General features: G+C 37.8%; 1 protein-coding gene across 2 annotated transcripts in view; it reads left to right on the top strand.

Annotated features, from left to right (window-relative positions):
- CDKAL1 (CDK5 regulatory subunit associated protein 1 like 1) overlaps positions 1-12,953 on the top strand; it is a 794,624-nt gene that overhangs the window by 331,221 nt on the left and 450,450 nt on the right. The window lies entirely within an intron of this gene.

The following is a 12,953-nucleotide window of genomic DNA, read 5'->3' on the forward strand; positions in this document are numbered from 1 at the left end:
CAAACCATTGCTGTTCAGTTGATTTTGACTCTTAGTGACCTTATAGGACACAGTAGAGCTGCCCCATAGGGTTTCTGAGAGTGTAATCTTTATGGAAGCAGCCTGCCAAATATTTTTCCCACAGCACAGCTGGTAGGTTCAAACTGCTGATGTGCCGACTGCAGCTGAGCCCTTTAACCACTGTGCCACCAGGGCCCCTTAACCTAGGACTAAACCAAACCCTAACCCACTACAGCTGCCGTTGTAGTCAATTCTGACTCATAGTGGCCTTATAGTACAGAGTAGAACTGCCCCATAGGGTTTCCATCCCGAGGATCAGCTGGTGGGTTTGAACTGCCAACCTTTTTGTTAGCAGCAGAGCGCTTTAACCACTGTGCCACCAGGGGTCCTGAGTTTCAAACCCCAGCTTCACTACTTATTATCTTTGAGTTAAGTTACTTAGTCTCATTCTGCCTCAATTTTCTCATCTATGAAAGAAAGACTTTAAAAACATTGAGCTCACGAGTTTGCTGTAAGGATTAAAAGTGATTTAATATTTGTAAATTGCTTAAACTAGTGCCTTGCACACAGTAAGTATTATATCAATGCTATTGTTTATTATTATGCCAGCAAGAGTGTTTTATTTTTAAGAATCTGTACTTAGAAAAGATTATCGCTTTATACAATGCATAAAAATTGCGCCTTTTTTAAATAAAATTTTGATAAGACTAGAAATATAGTTATTGGGGACAACATTATGAGGCTTTTAACACACAGTAGCAGGTTGTCTTCAGAAAAGTTATGCTGATTTTCATTCTCTGCAGCAATCTGAGAGAGTCCCTAGAGATGGAATTATTAAGCCAAATTAGAAAAGTGGTTTTATCTTGATAAATCTTAAAATGGATCTGTTTTCTCTATTGAAGCTAGAAAAAAGAGGTAAAACGGAACGAGAAGTATTTGGAGATATAAGGAAGAATTTTTCAATAGGCCATGTTGGTTAACAACAAAATAAACATTTAATGGTAGGAAATAAAACTACTCTAGGACCCTTTAAAATACAGCATGCCCTATCATTTGTTTTGTACCGTTTGGGAACTGTGGGTACTCAGCACCTGGCCTGATCTATACCATTTTGATTAACTGTCTTACTATATTTTATCAGTGGATTCTCTTAAACGTGGTGACTCCTTATATATAACAGAATGAAATGGTGCCTGGTCCTACACTGTCTTCACAGTTATTGGTATATTTGTGTCCATTGTCTTGCCACTGTATTATTTTGAGTGCCTTCCTACTTTTTATTTACTTATTTATTTATTTTTCCTACTTAGGGGTTCATCTTCCAGTACCATATCAGACAATATTTGTTGTGATCCTTTCATTGGCTAATTTTTGGAAGTAGATCTCCAGGCCTTTCTTCCTAGCCTGTCTTAGTCTGGAAGCTCTGCTGAAACCTGCCCACCAGGAGTGACCCGGCTTGTATTTGAAATACTGGTGGCATAGCTCCCAGTATCATAACATCACAGTACGACAAACTGACAGATGGTTGGTGGATTATATCCATTAGCATTTTTAAATTGACATACATCTTCTGAGATGCATTTTCCCCTTCTGCATCCTAATGTTTTTGAAATTAGTGTGGTTCTAGAATTTTCATGTCAGCCAAGGAAATAAGGTGCAATATGTATGAAGAAGGACCTGGCAGTCTACTTCTAAAAAAAAATTAACCAGTGAAAACCTTCTGAATAGCAGTGGAACTTTGTCTGATACAGTGCTGGAAGATAAGCCCCTCAGGATGGAAAGCACTCAAAATACAAACTGGGAAAAAGCTACCTCCTCGAAGTAGAGTCAACCTTAATGATGTGGATGGAGTCAAGCTTCTGGGACTTTAATTTTCTGATGTGGCGCAACTCAAAATGAGAAGAAAGAGCTACAAACATCCATTAAAAACTGGAACATGGGATGTACGAAGTATGAATCTAGGAAATTGCCAAAATGAAACGGGATGCATAAATATTGATATACTAGGCATTAATGAGCTGAAATGGATTGGCGTTGACCATTTTGAATTGGACAGACATATGGTCTACTATGGCAGGAATGACAGCTTGAAGAGGAATTGCATTGCATTCATCATCAAAAAGTACGTTTCAATATCTATCCTAAAGTACAATGCTGTCAGTGATAGGATAATATCCATACACCTACAAAGAAGATCAGTTAATATGGCTATTATTCAAATATATGCACAAACCACTAAGGCCAAAGATAAAGAAACTGAAGATTTTTTACCAACTTCTGCAGTCTGAAATTGATGAAATATACGATCCGGATGCATTGACAATTACTGATGATTGAAATGCAAAAGTTGGAATCAAAGGAAGAAGGATCTGTAGTAGGAAAATACGGCCTTGGTGATTGGAACGATGCCGGAGATCCCATGATTGAATTTCGCAAGACCAATGACTTCATCATTGCAAATACCTTTTTTCACCAAAATAAACCAAGACTATACAAGTGGATCTCGCGTGATAGAATACACAGGAATCAAATTGACTATATCTGTGGAAAGAGGTGATGAAAAAGCTCAATATCGTCAGTTAGGACAAGACCAGGGGCTGACTGCAGAACAGACCATCAGTTGCTCAGATGCAAGTTCAAGTTGAAGCTGAAGAAAATTAGAACAAGTCCACAAAAGCCAAAGTACGACCTTTAGTATATCCCACCTGAATTTAAAGAACATCTCAAGAATAGATTTGATGTCTGACTGAAGACCAGGTGAGTTGTGGAATGAGATCAAGGACATCATACATGAAGAAAGGAAGAGGTCATTAAGAAGACAAGAAAGAAAGAAAAGACCAAAATGGATGTCAGAAGAGACTCTGAAACTTGTTCTTGAACATTGAGTAGCTAAAGCAAAAGGAAGAAATGATGAAGTAAAAGAGTTGAACAGAAGATTTCAAAGGGCAGCTCTACAAGACAAAGTATTATAATGACATGTGCAAAGACCTGGAGTTAGAAAACCAGAAGGGAAGAACATGCTCAGCATTTCTCGAGTGGAAAGAACTGAAAAAAAAAAAAAAAAAAAAATTCAAGCCTCGAGTTGTAATATTGAAGGATTCTTTGGGGAAAATACTGAACAACTCAGGAAGCATCAGAAGAAGATGGAAGGAATATACAGAGTCACTGCAAAAAGAATTGGTTGGTGTTCAGTCATTTTAGGAGGTAGCATATGATCAAGAACTGATGGCACTGAAGGAAGAAGTCCAAGCTGCACTCAAGGGATGGGAGAAAAACAAGGCCCCGGGAGTTGATGGAATACCAACTGAGATGTTTCAACAAATGGATGAAGCACTGAAAGTGCTCACTCGTCTGTGTCAAGAAATTTGGAAGACAGCTACCTGGCCAACTGACTGGAAGAAATCCGTATTTATGCCTATTCCCAAGAAAGGTGACCCAACAGAACGTGGAAATTATTGACCAATATCATTAATACCTCCACACAAGTAAAATTTTGCTGAAGATCATTCAAAGGTGGCTGAAGCAGTACATCAACAGGGAACCGCCAGGAATTCTAGCTGAATTCAGATGAGGATGTGGAATGAGGGATATCATTGCTGATGTCAGATGGATTCTGGCTGAAAGCAGAGAATACCAGAAAGATGTTTACCTGTGTTTTATTGACTATGCAAAGGCATTCTCCTGTGTAGATCTTAACAAATTCCGGATAACATTGTGAAGAATGGGAATTCCAGAACACTTAATTGTGCTCATGAGGAACCTGTACATAGATGAAGAGCTAGTCATTTGAACAGAACAAGGGAATACTGCGTGGTTTAAAGTCAGGAAAGACATGCGTCAGGGTTGTATCCTTTCACCATACCTATTCAGTGCTGAGCATGCTGAGCGTGAGTATGCTGAGCAAATAATCTGAGAAGCTGGACCGTATGAAGAAGAACAGGGCAACAACCTTGTTATGCAGATGACACAACCGTCCTTGCTGAAAGTGAAGGGGACTCTAGGCACTTACTGATGAAGATGAAAGACTACAGCTTTCAGTATGGATTACACCTCAACATACAGAAAACAAAAATCCTCACAACTGGACCAATAAGCAACATCATGAAAAACGGAGAAAAGATTGAAGTTGTCAAGGATTTCATTTTACTTGGATGTACAATGAACACCCATGGAAGCAGTAGTCAAGAAATCAAAGGACGCATTCCACTGGGAAAATCTACTGCAAAAGACCTCTTTTAAGTGTTAAAAAGCAAAGATTTCACTTTAAGGACTAAGGTGCACCTGATGCAATCTAAGGTGTTTTTAATCGCCTCACATGCATGCAAAGGCTGAGCAATGAATAAGGAAGACCGAAGAAGAATGGATGCCTTTGAGTTGTGGTGTTGGTGAAGATTATTGAATATACCATGGATTGACAAAAGTACGGACAAACCTGTCTTGGAAGAAGTACAGCCAGAATGCTCCCTAGAGGCAAGGATGGTGAGACTTCATCTCACATACTTTGGAATGTTATCAGGAGGGACCGGTCCGTGGAGAAGGACGTCGTGTTAGGTAAAGTAGAGGGTCAGCAAAAGAGAGAAAGACGCTCAACGAGATGGATTGACACTGTGGCTGCAACAATGAGCTCAGGCATAACAATGATTGTGAGGATGGTGCAGGACTGGGTAGTGGTTCATTCTTTTGTACACAGGATTGCTATGAGCTGGAACCAACTCGATGTCACCTAACAATATCAACAATGTATGAAGGAGAAGATACCCTGAAGAGTCAGAACATTGACCATTGTGTAGCACCTAAGTGGTAAGAACTTGCCGGGTTCCTCATTTTACCTGTCTGGTGAAGAGTACTTTTTCTTAAGCCTCCCGTAGGCAGTAATCTCTATGGTTAGAGAGACCAGCACTTGAATTTTACTTCAGTTATTATAATATTAATTAGAATTGCAGCTCTTAAATTTGGGGAATTAGTTGAAGTTGAAATGGTAGGTAATTGCCTAAGTGCTTAGGCATGACTTTTCCATTTCAATTTAAAACACCTCTTCTCTCTGCATTATGTAGTTACTCATGCCGTTATTTCTTCCAAACAATTTAAGTTCTTTTCCCACAAAGGTTAGAAAATTATCTGAATTTAGTTTTCTAGTTTCGACTCTGTTGATACGTAAGATTTTTTTTTCCCCCTTTTCCCAGGATGTTTTAACCAGTGCCTTTCATCTCAGGCGCCAAAATATGTTACCTGTTGTATGTTACAGGATTAACTCCAGGCTAGTGTTTCCTGTGAGATTTCACCCTGGCAGACATCACCTTCAAGAGCCAGTGAGGAAGCAAAAACAATAGCTGTCCTCACTGGTACTCCTTTTGTTTTTAATTAGATTTTGCTGTCCATTATTCAGATTTTTTGGTTGGCATATTTAGCATGTGGCTTAGTCAGACCATCAGCAGAGTAACCATTAGGTAAATCTTTGATAGGGATCACTTTTCATATACTGTCTTTGGAATGTTTGAAAGTATCACTTAAGTTTTGCTTAGTTTAATAATAGATAACTATTCAACCACAGGAATTAAATGTTATTTCTAATATTATCATCACATAAATGGGGCTTCAACTCAAGCAAAAAATAATAGTACCACTTCTTTACAATAGATATGTCTTGGTTCAGTTCTGGTAGATTTTGATTCAGTAAGTCTGGTAAGAGGCCAGGTCTCTGTACCTAAAAAGAAACAAAACAAAACAAACGAATATACTCCAAGGTGTAGAGAACAGCCAGGGGTAGGGTGGTAGGATTGTGTGTGTGTGTGTAGATCTAGACCTATGACACACTCACTCCTAAATAAAATATCCTATTACAGTAGCAAATATGTACTTGCCCTTAAAGTCCCAGTTTATTTTTCAGTTTGGACATTCATAAGTTATTTCAAATATGAATCACGAAGAGTCACTTTGTATTGTCTCTAGCTGTAATAGCCAACCAGGTATCTTTGTTCCACTAGCAAATCTTATTTGGCGGCTGAAGCTATCTCCATTTCTGTCTTTGAAAGGTATAGATAATATCTTGGCCTTAATTTTTTTTACTGCTGTCATTGTTTTATAAAACTAAAAATAAGAGTGTAGGCGGAATAGAAGAAAACTTCTGGGAAACGATGTGCTTTATGATTGACAGAATTTCATCGTGTTTCACGGTGCTTTTTCAGTAAACACATCTAGAAAACAGTTGTTTCCATTATGGGCATGGGACTTTGTCTCCTGGGGAGTAAAGCACCAGCTACGAAAAGAACACATTGATAATCTAACTGGAATTATCATTGTTACTTATTTTTGTGTTTCTTGTATGTCCCCATGAATTGGCATGTTAATTGATTCAGGCTAATATATTCAATTGTAGAAGGCCGTTTTCTTGCTATTCTCTCTTGTGCATTTTCAACTCTAAAGATCATCATAGAAACATAAGAAAACAAGGAAATGTTAAGGAATCATCTATAGCAAGTAGTTTCTATAAACCTCACTGGACTTTTGCTGGGCTCTGGTCCTGGTGGCGTAGTGGTTAAGGGCTCGACTGCTAACCAAAAAGTCAGCAGTTCAAATTCACCAGCTGCCCCTTGGAAACCCTATGGGGCAGTTCTTCTCTGTCCTGTAGGTTTACTATGAGTCAGAATTGACTTGATGGCAACAGGTTTTGGTTTTCTGGTGAAATGAGAAATATATGGAAAATATATTGAATTTTTCGTGAAATGACATTTGAGGTCCTACATTATGACCTACCTTCTATTTTGGTGTTAAAATAGGGTGTCTCTTATAGATAAGAGTAGAGGGGAGTGTAGTTTTTTTTTTTTTTTTTTTTTTACTGTCTTCTCTTGGTAAAATAAGAAGTTGACAGTATTTGGTGCCACTTTTGTGTGTGTGCATTTTAATTGTGTTGCTCTGTGACATTCCAAAGTCTGGAAACTACTGATGGGAAATGTAAAGACAGAGTTATGTTGAAGATGGATGGTCTTTGATGGCGATTTAGGCACTTTGATTTTTCTTCTTGGGTAGTCTGTTTGGCATGGCATATAGACCGTGTTATGTTTCCATCATGTTTAGGGTTACTGGGCTATGGTTCTAGTGTCCAAGCTTTAGTTTCTTGTTCCCAGCTGCCTAACCTCTCAGACATGATCCATAGTGCCTTCTGCATTCCTGACTTCCTTAGATATTAACCCCTTTTCCTGCCCTGCATCTCACTGAGTTTGTCCCATGCAGTTCCAATTACAATTTCCATCCCAACCTTCTGCTTAGCGCAGCTCCTGGCGTTGCAGCCATTTATTGGCTTGACAGCTGGTTTGGTCCGTTAGGAAATCACCCATTGTTTTGAGTATTTATTAATATTCTAATAGTATAAAAAACAAACCAAACCCATTGCTGTCGATTCCAACTCATAGCAACACTATAGGACAGAGTAGAACTGCTTCATAGGGTTTCCAAGGAATGGTGGATTTGAACTGTCCACCTGTTGATTAATAGCCGAGCGCTTAACCGCTGCGCCAGCATGGCTTATGTTAGATCTTAAAACAGATAATAAGATGTATGCCAGGGAGCCCTGGTGGCGCAGTGGTTAAGCACTCAGCTGCTAACTAGAAGGCCAGCAGTTCGAACCCCCACCAACCAGCCATTCTGCTGGAGAAAGATGTGGCAGTCTGCTCCTGTAAGGACTTACAACCTTGGAAACATTATGGGGCAGTTCTACTCTGTCCTATATGGTCGCTGTGAGTCGGAATCGACTCAACAGCAGTAGGTTTGGTTTTGGTTTTTCAGATACGTGTCTGTTCCTTAAATATGTAATCTAGTAAGTATTAAGATAAGTACACAATCATGTACTCTTACGTAAGGTTATCGTGTCCTAAGAAAAGGACAGAATACAATAGGTGATAAAGGATTTTCAGATAAGGTTGGCTGCGTGTTGGACCTGCTATTTATGTAACGTTGGGCAAGCTTTTCAATTTTTGAGCCCCAGTTTCCTCTATGAAAGTATTGTTGTATCAAGGTTGCTGTGAGAATATATGAAACAATTAATGTAAAGTGCATAGCTGAGTATGTCGAATATGGCAAGCACTGAGCAATCATCTCTTACTATTATTAGCTCCTCCCCACTCCCAAAGCAATTTTAAGGTTGTGGTGATTTTCTAGGATTGATGGATGATGGTAGTAAGGATAATTCTTCCAGTTAAAGGAAATGAGAAAGGCAGGTAGTGAGCTTAGCAGGGCAGTTAGTGGAGGATAGATTACAAGAAAATGTACCTGCAGTTGGGTTTGTATTTTGTACACATAGGGGTGATCTTTGTTGTTTTTTATTTTTGTTTGTTTTGTTTTTTAATGGAGAGGGAGAGGAACTCTAGAAAGGAAACAATTGAAGGTAGAGGTGATATTGTAATTGTTAATTAAAAAAATAGTTTCGGAGTTGGGGAGAGAGGATTGAGTCAGCATTCAGGTGGAGAGATTCATTTTGGGGAGGAGGAGTCTGGCCACAAGAAGCTTAAAGGATTAGGATTTGGGAATTACATTCTGCTAGTTTTGAAAAAGTATGTCCTTTTTCTTTGCTTTTTCGGGATTATGATTTTGGCAAACAAGTATTCTCCGTTGAAGATCTAATAGATTTTGCTAATAAAAATATCTCCTATACTTGTTTGAGGAGCTCTAGTGGCACAGTGGTTAAGAGCTCAGCTACTAACCAAAAGATCTGCAGTTTAAATCCATCAGCTACTCCTTGGAAACCCTATGGGGTTGATCTACTCTGTCCTATATAGGGTTGCTATGAGTTGAAATCAACTCAGTGGCAATGGGTTATACTTGTTTGAAAGATCAAAAAATTGATAATTTTTCTGGAAACAATTTTAATACCAAGATGAGGGCTCACAATAGACTATCTTTAACAATCAAGTCTAGCACAGCCTAAAGGGTATGAACTTTTTTTGTTTTTGGGGTTTTCTTTTTTCTTTGCTTAATGATGCTTCAGTATGAAGAATGTGGCTGCACCAAAGTATGGTTTTTCAAAGGTTCAGCTCTTATTAAGGGCTTATATGTTGTAACATTTGAATCTTTGAGAAAGATTATTTTTCTGTCAGTTGCTGAAAAATTGAATCATCTGACAGAAATAGAATGTGCTACTTTGAAGTGTTAATGCTTAAGTCCAAAATAGATTTTGCTTTTTCAGACTTATCTTTGACCTGGAGCTGAGGGAGAAGAGAGGCCTGAGTCACATGAGACTTTTTTTCTCTCCCCCATAAAAGACACACCAGCATGGGTGAATTTTTTACAGTATAACTCTGATGTTTTAATTATTCCAAAGCATATGATAATATAAAGATGCCATTTAAAAGTAAAGAGTAAATGTTTTAAAACTTTCAGTTTTTATTTGCTTTATGTGGCTCAGGTATTAAAATGGTAAGTTGTTAATACATTTAAACCGTTCAGAATATTTTAACTTGTGAAAATCCATTGTTACATCATTTGTTTATTTTGTGTAAGTTAAACATATTCTAAGACTGATGCCTTTTAAAACTTCAGAGTTTTACTGCTAAGTTAAATGCTTAATCTTCCTCTGCCCTTGAGGTTTTTAGTTATTTTTTGGTCTGTGGCCATATAACAACTTGTGCAAAGATTAGTAGGTGTGGTATGCTAGTTTTATCCTTCCATCACAACAGTCTAGGTCTATTCAGGTTTTGCTTCTTCCTTGCTGTTCAACAGCCATCTCTTTCTGGTTTTGGCTTTTAAGAGTCAACCTTCAAAGATCTTTTGTCTTCTGACAGTTGAAGAAACTGGCTCAGTGTTCTTACTCTTAGACAATTATTTAATTGTTTACTGCTAACTTAAATGATTTACTAAAGGGGTTCCTATTATGAATTTCTTTATTTTATGGGAGGCTTGTCCTGTCTAAATGACTGGTCAACATGATTCCTGGCAGATTGAAAATTTGTTTTTAAACCAAATTGCATCAAAGAGCTCATTCTTTTTTGATTTTGTATTGCATCTTTTTTCCTGTGTGTTACAACAAATCTCTTTCCCTTTTAAAAGTAAATTTAATGCTTGAGTTGGTACGGTTACAGAGTGCTTAAAGAGATACACTATATAAAAATTTTCACTTTATCAAAATTAAAAGTACTATTTTGATAGCTGTGGATTAGAATAAACCCATTTTATATAATAAACAGCTTAGAACTTATATCCATATATCACACCAGTACCCTAATTAACCCCAGGGGAGCAGTTTAGTTAAGACTGTTTTGAAGCTTTAATGCAATATTTATACTTATTGGTTTATTTTTATTATTATGAGTGTTTCTGAATATCTCCTTGTTTTATTTAAACTGTTTAGTATCTTTTCATGAGTGATTTTCCAGGGGGGATACATTTCCACCTTTATTAAGTGAGCCAGTAGGAAAATACGATTTGGTTTCCACAGTTGGCAACACATCTGTTCCATAAAGTGAGGTGCACCTGGAACCTGATAATGCATAATTATTTCCTTACAGAATTGTTTAAAACAGTCCCATTATCCAACTAATGGCCAACACTTGCCGATCACTTCCTAGCTACAGGCACAGTTCTAAGTGCTTTTACCTGTATCAACCAGTTTATCTTATAAATGTTTAAAATGGATGTTTTTCTTTCTGTCTCTTTCCACCCGCTAAGGGAATGTCTTAAGACACTTTTAAGATCGATCCCAAGTTAGAAATATTAGTAGTTTTTAAAACATTATCAGCTTAATTCATGGAGCTCTCCACTGGTAATAGGAGAAATACAAGAGGAGTAAGAGGAGTCAAGAGACCTGATGAGTGTCAGGAGGTAGAGGTAGCAGATACCCCAGAAGGAGACAGATTTAACCTGATGAATGCCAGTCATAAAGGAAAAGTCCAAGTGAATGGTGGGGCGTGCTGCACTGAGAGAACCATGGAGCCACTTGAGGAGATGGACAGAGAGAGCACTGGTCTTCCTGGGTGCCCAGCAAACTGCTTTGAGAACCTGAGCTGTGGAATTTAAGAAGACTCAGCAGTGCAGATGAGGTGACACTTTTTGCCACAGGGCCAACAGGAGGAGGAAAAACAGAACTTGTAAACAACAGGGATGGAAGTGACTGGTTTGGGCCTACTGGATAGAAAAGAAGCCTGGTTTTAGATTTCCAAAGAATAAAAGAGAAACACATGTTTTAAACAAATAGCTTCAAGAGCTAGTAGGAACATACACAGGAGGATAAGTGCTGGCCCTATCTATGAGTATGTGTGCCACATTACCTTATAGTTCATGTCAGATGATTGTCTATCTTATTTGCATTTGCTTTGTTGTTAGGTGCCGTTGAGTCAGTTCCGACTCATAGTGACCCTATGTACAACAGAATGAAACTCTGCCCTGTCCTGTACCATCCTCACAATCATTGTTATGCTTTTGATTTTAGCGAGGGAATTTGACTAGGACAATGGTAGTTCAGCGGAGAATTCCTGCCTTCCATGCGGGAGACCCAAGATCGATTCCAAGCCAGTGCACCTCATGCGCAGCCAACCACCCATCTGTCAGTGGAGGCTTGTGTGTTGCTGTGATGCTGAACAGGTTTCAGTGGAACTTTCAGACTAAGATGGACTAGAAAGAAAGGACTGGCCATCTACTTTTGAAAATCAGCCAGTGAAAACCCTATAAATCACAACAGTCCAATCTGTTGTTCACTGGGTCACCATGAGTCGGAGGTCGACTTGTAGGCACCTGACAACAACAATAACAACAATGTGATGTTTGACACACATTTCTTCCGTGGAGGAAACGGCATATACTGTAATTTGAAATCTAGAGATCGGGATTTGAATCTCAGCTGTTTCACGGTCTTGAGAAAGCTACTTACATGCCTTTTTTGAGGTAATTTCTTCATCTGTAAAATGGTGATAACTAATACCCAACTCTCAAAAGGTTAAGTGAGATAATGTATGTAAAACACTTATAAGAGTGTCTGGTACTCAGGGCTAAACTAAAGTGAGTTACCCTCCCAAGGAGAAGACAAAGTTATTTGTTGTTGAGGTTGTTCGGTGCTGTTGAGTCAGTTCTGGCTCATAACAACCCTAGGTACAACAGATGAAACACTGCCTGGGTTCTGTACCATCCTCAAAATTGTTCAGCCCATTGTTGCAGCCACTGTGTCAGTAATAAAATAAATATTGGTCAGGTTCGATTATTCGGTTATTAAAAGTTTGGTTTTTCTTGGTGTGCCTACTGAAATGAAATTTCTTAAAGCATTTGTATAATGATGGCCTTTTTACAACTTTGCTACTCATTTTAGCAATTGAATCACTGAAGAGATGTTGTTTTGTTTTGTTCAAGGTTGAGTCTTATCTTTTTGGCATAGGGCTATTTTATTATAACTGTTTCTTTTATTTTATAATAAGAGAAGCTGTTTAAATTATATTTTAAAACTACATGAGTAGAACCATCACTTTAGTTTTTAAAAGGCAGTTTTTATCATGTTTAAAAACTACTGTGAAACGTCTATTTAAAAAACATTTTTAAAGCTAATGTCATTCTGTTTCTTAATTTTGACTAATGTGATCCCAGAGAGTATTCAGTGGCCCTGTTTTAATAGTTTTTGTTTTTTTCTTTCTGATTTCAAGAAGTGAAAAATATTATCTGAAAATTTCTAAGGGCATATATTCTTATGAGAATGCTGTGTTGCCTAGTTAAAAGTTACATGAGTATGCTTCATCATTTCTGAACAATATAATATATATAAACAATATTTAATTTTTCTACTTACATGAAAGCCAAAGAAATATCAATGATTTTCAAAAACAAAAATAGCGGGTCTTGAATTTCTTTTAATTAGTTAATCATTGTAAGCATTTATAAATTCTGTTCTTCATAGCTATTTGCATTTTAAGATAATATGATACAATTGGAAACCCTGGTGTCGTAGTGGTTAAGTGCTATGGCTGCTTAACCAAAGGGTCGGC

Source organism: Elephas maximus, chromosome 1, assembly GCF_024166365.1.
Source record: "Elephas maximus indicus isolate mEleMax1 chromosome 1, mEleMax1 primary haplotype, whole genome shotgun sequence".
NCBI classification, from domain to species: Eukaryota; Metazoa; Chordata; class Mammalia; order Proboscidea; family Elephantidae; genus Elephas; species Elephas maximus.